Source organism: Sinocyclocheilus rhinocerous, unplaced genomic scaffold (assembly GCF_001515625.1).
Source record: "Sinocyclocheilus rhinocerous isolate Xijiao unplaced genomic scaffold, SAMN03320098_v1.1 scaffold553, whole genome shotgun sequence".
Classification (NCBI taxonomy): domain Eukaryota; kingdom Metazoa; phylum Chordata; class Actinopteri; order Cypriniformes; family Cyprinidae; genus Sinocyclocheilus; species Sinocyclocheilus rhinocerous.
Genome location: NW_015627255.1, coordinates 654818 through 664835, shown reverse-complemented (window position 1 = coordinate 664835; position 10018 = coordinate 654818). Strand labels below are relative to the sequence as shown.

General features: G+C 37.5%; 1 pseudogene; it reads left to right on the top strand.

Moving 5' to 3' along the window:
- Positions 1-10018, top strand: part of LOC107726443 (hydrocephalus-inducing protein homolog) — a 67433-nt pseudogene that overhangs the window by 44492 nt on the left and 12923 nt on the right.

Sequence of the window (10018 nt, the reverse complement as noted above, 5' to 3'; positions counted from 1 at the left end):
ACAATATGGTAAGGGGCGTAACATTTCCGTCACAGGCTTGAGGAATTCGGCCAATCACAATGCACTAGATAGCTGGCCAATTAGCGCACACCTTGCATTTCAGACCGATGAGCTTTGTAAAAATCGACGCGTTTCAGAAAGGCGGGGCATAGAGGAGAAACAATAATGTACAGTATGTGGAAAATAATGTGTTTTTTTAACCTTAAACCGCATAAACACATTTCATTACACCAAATACACAAAATAATGTTCTTTTTAGCAACATCATATGACCCCTTTAAATCTAATAGATACCTGTTTTTAAGATTCTGGGGAGGGTCTTGAAGATGAAGTAAGGGGGAGACAGCTGCACCATCTGAGGGTGAAACACTCAGTATGGTTCAGCCTAGGGCAACAGTAATTTAAATGCGTTTGCATTCTTAATGAGATTGGTATTATAATTCAGTACATAAATGAGAGTACATGTGTCTTCTCCTCACAGGCCAGACTAAAGACAGCATCAGCACTGGCACTGCAGTGGGGGATCTGGAATACGACCCTGTGTCTAGAGTTGTTGCACGTCACTTGGGCATTGATTTTTCACCAGAAGGCAAGGCTGCCCTAAATCGCCGGGGCATTGCCACTGTTGTTCATGGTGCCCCTCTGCCAGGTAAGATTTTATTGAATTATCCATGTATGCTGTTTGTTCTGTTGGAAAATGATAAATGATAAATATTTTCTGTATATGATTTTCAAAGCACAAATTTTTTGTACCTTCACTTGTTTGCTCTGATGCAAATGTAAGCATCTATGTGCAGGTAAAACAAAGACAGCAGCTACTCTGGCTAAGCACTATGGGGCAGCGTGTCTCAGTGTAGATGAGGTGATGCAGGAGGCTGTGGCATCAGGGAACAGCTCTGCAACCTTGAGGGCAAGGGAACTATGTGCCAAGGCTGCTGTGGTGCATGCTCAGAAGGAAGTGGATGAGGCAGAGGCAGATATGGTGACCACTGTTGGTCAAGGTGCTAGTGTTCTTATAGTGTTGAGGCACTTGCCAAACACACAGCGGAGGGCAGCCTGACCAGTGATCCTAAAGTCCACCCGTCATCTGCCTCAACCCGCAACAAAACAAACATCACAGGGCATTCACAGAAGAATAACAGCTCTGGTCCTGCTGCTTCCGTGGTAACACACATTTAAAATGCTTTACACTTTGTCATGTAAATATCAGAAGAAACATTTATAGTTTAGTTATAGTTATATTATTTGGTTCATGTTGTCCTGTAAAACTATCAAAACATCATTAAAACAATATCATTTTATATGTGATTATTATCAAAAGTTTGGGGTCAGTACGATATTTTTAGTTAAAAATTATATACATTTTAAACAAATGATGTTCTTTTGAACTTTCTGTTCATTAAAGAATCCTGAAAAAAAATGTATGACAGTTTCCAAAAAAAAAAAAAAAAAATTTTCCTTGAGCACCAAATCAGGTTTTTGATGATTAATGAAGGATTATGTGACACTATAAAGTAATGGGTGCTGAAAATTTAGGTAAATTACAGAACATTTGAAAATACATTGAAATAGAAAAGATTTAAATTAGAAAAGAGTCATTTAAATTGTAATAATCTTTCTCAATATTATTGATTTTGCTGTTTTTTTCAATACAGTAAATTAATGCAGTGTTGGTAAACATAAGTGTTTCAAAAACTTTAAAAAAATCTTACAGACCCCAAATGTTTGAATGGTAGTGTATTTGTATATATACTACTGTTTATTAATTTGTATAATTAATGTGTGTGTGTGTGTGTGAGTGTGAGTGTCAGGTTCTCCCTACATTAATATAGTAAGATACTGTAGTAATACCAAACATATGGTGTAACAAATGGATCTGTACTGTATGTGTCTTGATTGTAAGTCTCATGTATGAATGGATATAAATAAATATTTAAAATGTGTGTGTGTGTTGCAGACAGATGGTCAGGTACACAGGCGTCTATGTGAGAGTGCCAGTCAAAATGAAGAGCTGGGGCTGATTAGCTGCTTACTGCCTGATGATGTGTTGGTAGAGATCCTGTCAGAGAGACTGCAGGCGTGTAAATTTTTTGTATACCCTACACATATCTGATATATGGCTGATAATTTGTGTCAATCACAGCATATGTAGACAGCAGCACATAGTAATTTTGTCCTGCTTGCCCCAATGCCATAGCTTAGCGACTGCCACCGTGGTGTTGTGATTGACTGATTGGAGACACTGTACTGCCACTCACCAAGTAAAATGCTCCAGACCATCCTGAAAGCCTTCAACAACCATCACCATATTTATGTTATGTGTGTGTGTTGCAGACAGATGGTCAGGTACACAGGCGTCTATGTGAGAGTGCCAGTCAAAATGAAGAGCTGGGGCTGATTAGCTGCTTACTGCCTGATGATGTGTTGGTAGAGATCCTGTCAGAGAGACTGCAGGCGTGTAAATTTTTTGTATACCCTACACATATCTGATATATGGCTGATAATTTGTGTCAATCACAGCATATGTAGACAGCAGCACATAGTAATTTTGTCCTGCTTGCCCCCATGCCATAGCTTAGCGACTTCCACCGTGGTGTTGTGATTGACTGATTGGAGACACTGTACTGCCACTCACCAAGTAAAATGCTCCAGACCATCCTGAAAGCCTTCAACAACCATCACCATATTTATGTTATCAACCTGTTTAAAAGCTACAGTGCCTTCAAGCTAAGGTGCTCTACACTGTTCTGATAAAAATTCAAGATTCTTTTTACGCTTGAAACACTGCAAAAATAATTTATTTATTGTAATATTATATTCCAGAAGATACATGCATCAAGATACATTTACTGTACTTGAGGGAAAAAAAATCTAAGATATTAAGGCTGGTTTTCAGATCATTTATCTCAGGTTTAAGTTTATTAAACATGAACTTCAAATATATTTTGTTAGATTTATGCTTAAAACAAGAAATAACTTACCATTACCAACAGGATAAGACAAATATATTTATTTCAGGATGTATTCTCTAAAAACAAGTCTTAATATCTTAAGTCTAAATATATTTTTTATATGCTTCTAAATGTATTTTGTTCTAAGGATGTTTGAATATTTTAACTTAAAATAAGACTAAATTAAGAAGATTACTTTTTAGTAAAATTAGATTTAAATGAGAAGACAGCAAATAGTAATGACAGCAAATATTCAACAAGTTCTTCACACTCAATTTTATTAAAAGAAAACTACAGGTAAGAATGAGTTTGTGAAATTAAAATGGGATTACTTTAGAGAACAGGACAAGTTTGACCAAGAACAAGAAGAGAGAAGACAACAGGAGCTTGAGAATTTAAGAGAAGAGGAGATGACACCTAGTGAGGACTGGGATACAAAACCAGAACATGAAGACCCTCTTCCACTTTCTGAGGACCTACAACAGGAGATGGTTGGTTGTGTGTTAGAGTCTGCAATACACAATATGCTTTCCATCAGAAGACTATTCTTGTGAAGCCTAAAGATGTTTCAGATTTTTTTGTTTAAAATTTAGTAACTTGACTGCATGAACTACATGAAGTATTTGACTTCCAATCAAGGTAAAGTGTGTAATTTATGTACCACAAACAGCATCAAATGTAATTACTTTAAAAGAGATTTTCCTGGCTGGTTGGCATTGTCCATTTATGCTTGAAATCTATATTGAAAACTTTTGCTATATTTTGTTGTTCTTCTTTAACAGTCCAGTGAGAGTAACAGACAGCTACTGGCCCGGTTCCATCTGTACGAACAGAGTCAGCCAGAACTCCAACACATTCTTCAGTTCTGGGACCGAACACAGAGTCTCTTATTGCAGCCCATGGCCTCTGAAGCCCAAGAGACTGGAGACGTAACAAACTGTCCTCCTCCCTCTGCCAAGAAGAGCAAGACGGAACGAGAGAAGGAGAAAGCTGAAAAGGAAAAGCTGAAAGTGGAGGCAGCAGATATGAAGTCACCAGCTCCCAGTCAGACCCAAGTGTCAACTGATGGTGCCGAGGGCTCAGAAAAGATGGTGGTTCCACAGCCTATCCCCCATATCTGGCTGACTATAAAAGAGAAGGAACAACTGAGTGGATTCGAGATCATCAGTAGCATGAAACTACCCTCCCATGAGGAGGTATAGTACTTCAGTTCCTCTTTATGTTGGAACAGTTCTTCGTTGTGCAAAGTTTGTATCCATAGAATATCAAGTAAAATTTTAAAATGTTTTTCTCACAGGTTTTGGATGAGCCACCGTGGTGTTGTGATTGACTGATTGGAGACACTGTACTGCCACTCACCAAGTAAAATGCTCCAGACCATCCTGAAAGCCTTCAACAACCATCACCATATTTATGTTATCAACCTGTTTAAAAGCTACAGTGCCTTCAAGCTAAGGTGCTCTACACTGTTCTGATAAAAATTCAAGATTCTTTTTACGCTTGAAACACTGCAAAAATAATTTATTTATTGTAATATTATATTCCAGAAGATACATGCATCAAGATACATTTACTGTACTTGAGGGAAAAAAATCTAAGATATTAAGGCTGGTTTTCAGATCATTTATCTCAGGTTTAAGTTTATTAAACATGAACTTCAAATATATTTTGTTAGATTTATGCTTAAAACAAGAAATAACTTACCATTACCAACAGGATAAGACAAATATATTTATTTCAGGATGTATTCTCTAAAAACAAGTCTTAATATCTTAAGTCTAAATATATTTTTATATGCTTCTAAATGTATTTTGTTCTAAGGATGTTTGAATATTTTAACTTAAAATAAGACTAAATTAAGAAGATTACTTGCAGTGTGTCCTGTGAATGAGATTTAAATGAGAAGACAGCAAATAGTAATGACAGCAAATATTCAACAAGTTCTTCACACTCAATTTTATTAAAAGAAAACTACAGGTAAGAATGAGTTTGTGAAATTAAAATTGGATTACTTTAGAGAACAGGACAAGTTTGACCAAGAACAAGAAGAGAGAAGACAACAGGAGCTTGAGAATTTAAGAGAAGAGGAGATGACACCTAGTGAGGACTGGGATACAAAACCAGAACATGAAGACCCTCTTCCACTTTCTGAGGACCTACAACAGGAGATGGTTGGTTGTGTGTTAGAGTCTGCAATACACAATATGCTTTCCATCAGAAGACTATTCTTGTGAAGCCTAAAGATGTTTCAGATTTTTTTGTTTAAAATTTAGTAACTTGACTGCATGAACTACATGAAGTATTTGACTTCCAATCAAGGTAAAGTGTGTAATTTATGTACCACAAACAGCATCAAATGTAATTACTTTAAAAGAGATTTTCCTGGCTGGTTGGCATTGTCCATTTATGCTTGAAATCTATATTGAAAACTTTTGCTATATTTTGTTGTTCTTCTTTAACAGTCCGGTGAGAGTAACAGACAGCTACTGGCCCGGTTCCATCTGTACGAACAGAGTCAGCCAGAACTCCAACACATTCTTCAGTTCTGGGACCGAACACAGAGTCTCTTATTGCAGCCCATGGCCTCCGAAGCCCAAGAGACTGTAGACATAATGAACTGTCCTCCTCCCTCTGCCAAGAAGAGCAAGAAGGAACGAGAGAAGGAAAAAGCTGAGAAGGAAAAGCTAAAAGTGGAGGCTGCAGATATGAAGTCACCAGCTCCCAGTCAGACCCAAGTGTCAACTGATGGTGCCGAGGGCTCAGAAAAGATGGTGGTTCCACAGCCTATCCCCCATATCTGGCTGACTATAAAAGAGAAGGAACAACTGAGTGGATTCGAGATCATCAGTAGCATGAAACTACCCTCCCATGAGGAGGTAAAGTACTTCGGTTCCTATTTATGTTGGAACAGTTCTTTGTTGCGCAAAGTTTGTATCCATAGAATATCAAGTAAAATTTTAAAATGTTTTTCTCACAGGTTTTGGATGAGTTAGGGTTAGGACCTAAAGGTCCACCCATCCCACCACCTATAATCTCCATAGTCCCATACCCTAAGATGAGATCAGTGCCCAACACACAGCTCTCCAACAGCTCCCCATATCTGGCTGACTATAAAAGAGAAGGAACAACTGAGTGGATTCGAGATCATCAGTAGCATGAAACTACCCTCCCATGAGGAGGTAAAGTACTTCGGTTCCTATTTATGTTGGAACAGTTCTTTGTTGCGCAAAGTTTGTATCCATAGAATATCAAGTAAAATTTTAAAATGTTTTTCTCACAGGTTTTGGATGAGTTAGGGTTAGGACCTAAAGGTCCACCCATCCCACCACCTATAATCTCCATAGTCCCATACCCTAAGATGAGATCAGTGCCCAACACACAGCTCTCCAACAGCTGTTTTTCTTTTGTGATGCCCACGTCTTGTGAGAATCTGCCAGAGAAGAAAGAAGCAGACCTTAGATCAGAAATCGTTAAGGTACTAAAGTCTTGAAGAAATTCTCTTGTACATATCTAAGGCCTTTTAGTCATTTGTACAGTATGTAACTATATGAACATGGAAAAAGAGTTATATTAAAGATCTAAATTAAAAGCAGTCGACTTGTCTTCCTGCAGGAGGGCATGCCGATTACTAACACATCTAATCCTGGCCAGGGTATACCTTCTGAGGAACCCAATCCAGAATACAACCAGGGGTATGGAGGACCCTCACACACATAAACCACATGTACAATCACAAATAAATAGAACCGTTTCTCTGAAACCTTGTATTTTGTTGTTCTTTTACAGACTCACTCATTTCCGCTGGATTGTACCATTAAATGGAGCAATTACTCTAAGGATCAAGTTTTACTCTTCTGTTCTTAGAAATTTTGAACAGACTTTCAGCTTTGAGGTGATGGGGACCAAGCGATGTTATCAGCTATACTGTAGAGGAATTTGTGCTTACCCAACTATAAGCAGAGACCCCAAGTGAGAAACATTTCAGTAGGGAAATATATACTTATCAACTACACATGTGGACATATACTACTTAGTGTCTGTATGTTTATGTAATAGGATTGTGTTTGCACACTGCAAAAGAAGCCTGCAGCCTGAGAGTGGACTTCAAAAGACTTACATTATCCAGTCAGACCTGTATGAGTTTGGACCTCTGCTATGTGGAAAGACCAGGGACAGGTGCTGGCATGTTGTTCTCTGTGCTAAATGAGCTATTTTGTTATTATTGAGTGTCTTATTTTCTGTTAAAGTTCTTCTATAATAAATGTGCCTGTACATTAGGACTTTATTAATATTAATGACGTTATCCTGACCCAGGTATAAAGAAGCAAAATATCCTGAGAACATGGATAAGTTTGTAATTCACAATACATCTAAAATGGAGGCAGAGATCCATTTTTGCTTTCAACATGACACCAAGGCCACCACTTTCCTTCTTGACCCTCCAAATATGACACTGGAACCCAATGAGCGAAAAGTATGCAACTTCATATTTCTTATTTTTTTGCAGAATGTAATTTTGGGATTGATTGAGCTGTAAGCCACTTTTTAAATATGTAAAATGTGATTTGAATCATATTTTGTGGTTAAAAATATTACATTTGCTGTATTATCAGTCTAACTAGCCATTTCTTAAATTTGTCAACCACCTTTGTGGTTAACCATGATGTGCCTGATGAAGACCAACTGGCTGAAATGTTGCAATAAACATTTTTGGAGCTTTAATTTCAGTGTATGGACATGTTCCTTCTTTGTCTTGTGTTTTGAAGTTGTACACATTGAAATGTTTTTTTAGGAACCTTTGTGCCATCTTCAGCCTCAGTCTCACTTTAACACCTAAAAAGGCATTTACTCAAACTCTCTTGTCATTAATGTTTGATATCTTCCTGGCAGCTACTGATGGTGTGGGCATACCCAAATACCCCCAAACGTATAGAGGACAGCTTGATGTGCTGTATCAATGGGAACCCAGAGCCTGTTGTCTTCCACCTCTCCTGTATAGGCGTCAGGCCTGAACTGGAGCTGCAATTTGAAAAAACACCACCATACAGGTCTATTACATTTACTTTAACAGTCAGGCCTGAACTGGAGCTGCAATTTGAAAAAACACCACCATACAGGTCTATTACATTTACTTTAACATATACTGATTTTTTGTTAATTGTTATAATTAATCAGATATATTGCGGGTGAAAAAATCCTTTTCATTAATTTTTCATGTTTTGTTTATAGAAAAGAAACCCAGAGTTTATATCTGCGCAATAACACCCTTATGCCAGCTGCTTGGAGACTGAGGGGCCTGGAGATTCTTGGAGATGAGTTCAGCGTGTCTCAGAATGAAGGCATCATCATGCCTAATTCTGACTTTAGGCTGCACATGTATTTTATAGCCAAGAACCCTGTCAAACTGAAGAGGGCCATTTGTTTAGAGGTACTGCAGAATGAAAAACAAGCTTTTTGTAATTGAAACATTAGCAGTGTTTACAAATGTGAAGGTTTTTAATGCAGATAAAGAGTAAATGTAATCATAATTGCTGTACAAGTACTGGTATGCATTAGTTTGTGTGCATGTGTCTGATTAGGCGTGTGTGTTTACCAGGTGTCAGATGTGGAGAACATTCTTGGTATCGTTCAACATTCAGAGAACATTCAGATTATTGCAGAGGCCTATGATATTGCGGTGGACATAACCATTCCAGAAGGTACTTTACTGAAAACAGCTCCTTGCCTCATCACACCATAACATTTTACATATGTTATGTTAAATGAACAGTTCACCCTAAAATTACAATTCTGTTATCATTTACTCACCCTCAGTTTGTTTAAAACCTGTATGACTTTGTTTATTCTGTGTAACAGAGTGACCAATACACATTTTCTTTATTTATTTCATGCTGGTTTTGCATTTGCTGTAGATTCTGATGGTTAATTAGACTTTGGAACAATCAAAGTATCAGAAGAGGTCAAGCGGTCTATTAAGTTGGAAAACAAAGGCAAATATGACATAGCCTTTAAGTTACTATATAGATATTTATATATAGATAGATATCATAGATATTATCTGTTTTCTATTTTAATGAAAAGAAAAACATGAAATATGTCTTTAATATTTCTTCTCCCTCCTTTTGTTAATACTTTTCACTTACAGGTTTACTCTAGTGGCCACAGAGCCAGGAATGCCAGATCTGAACTCAGTATTCTCCATCACTCCTCAGAAAGGCTCGCTACGCCCCAATAATAAACCCAGTACTGTCCAGATTATTTATCACCACAACAAGGAGATGTCCATTAAAGATAGCCCAATCCTTTGCTGTCAGGTCTTTAATCTTAACAATTACAAGATTATTTATCATACTTTTTTTTTTTTTAGCTCTGCTGTAATGAGAGACGAAAAGAGCGCTCTATTAAGCTGGAAAACAAAGGCAAATATGACATAGCCTTTAAGTAAGTTACTATATAGATATTTATAGATAGATATCATAGATAGATATCTTCTATTTTAATGAACAGAAAAACATCAAAGATGTCTTTAACATTTCTTCTCCCTCCTTTTGTTAATAATTTTCACTTACAGGTTTACTCTAGTGGCCACAGAGCCAGGAATGCCAGATCTGAACTCAGTGTTCTCCATCACTCCTCAGAAAGGCTCATTACGCCCCAACAATAAGCCCAGTACTGTCCAGATTATTTATCACCACAACCAGGAGATGTCCATCAGAGATAGCCCAATCCTTTGCTGTCAGGTCTTTTAATCTTACCACTTAATAGATTCTTTATCATACGGTATTTTTTATTTAGCTCTGCTGTCATGAGAGACGAAAAATAATGAGTTGTGTTGTATTTTCCCCAGGTTATCGAGCCCAATTTGGAGGGTGGCGAGACCATTAACACTATACCAATCAAAGTGTCGGTCCAGGCACTTTTCTCCAAATACAGTATCAGTCCCTCTAATGATATCAACTTTGGCCCACTGGTGTATGGTTCTCGCAAGAAACAGACTCTCACTGTGGAGAACAGAGGCAGCTTTGAGATGCGTTGTATGTATGTATGTAAATATGTATGTATTTATA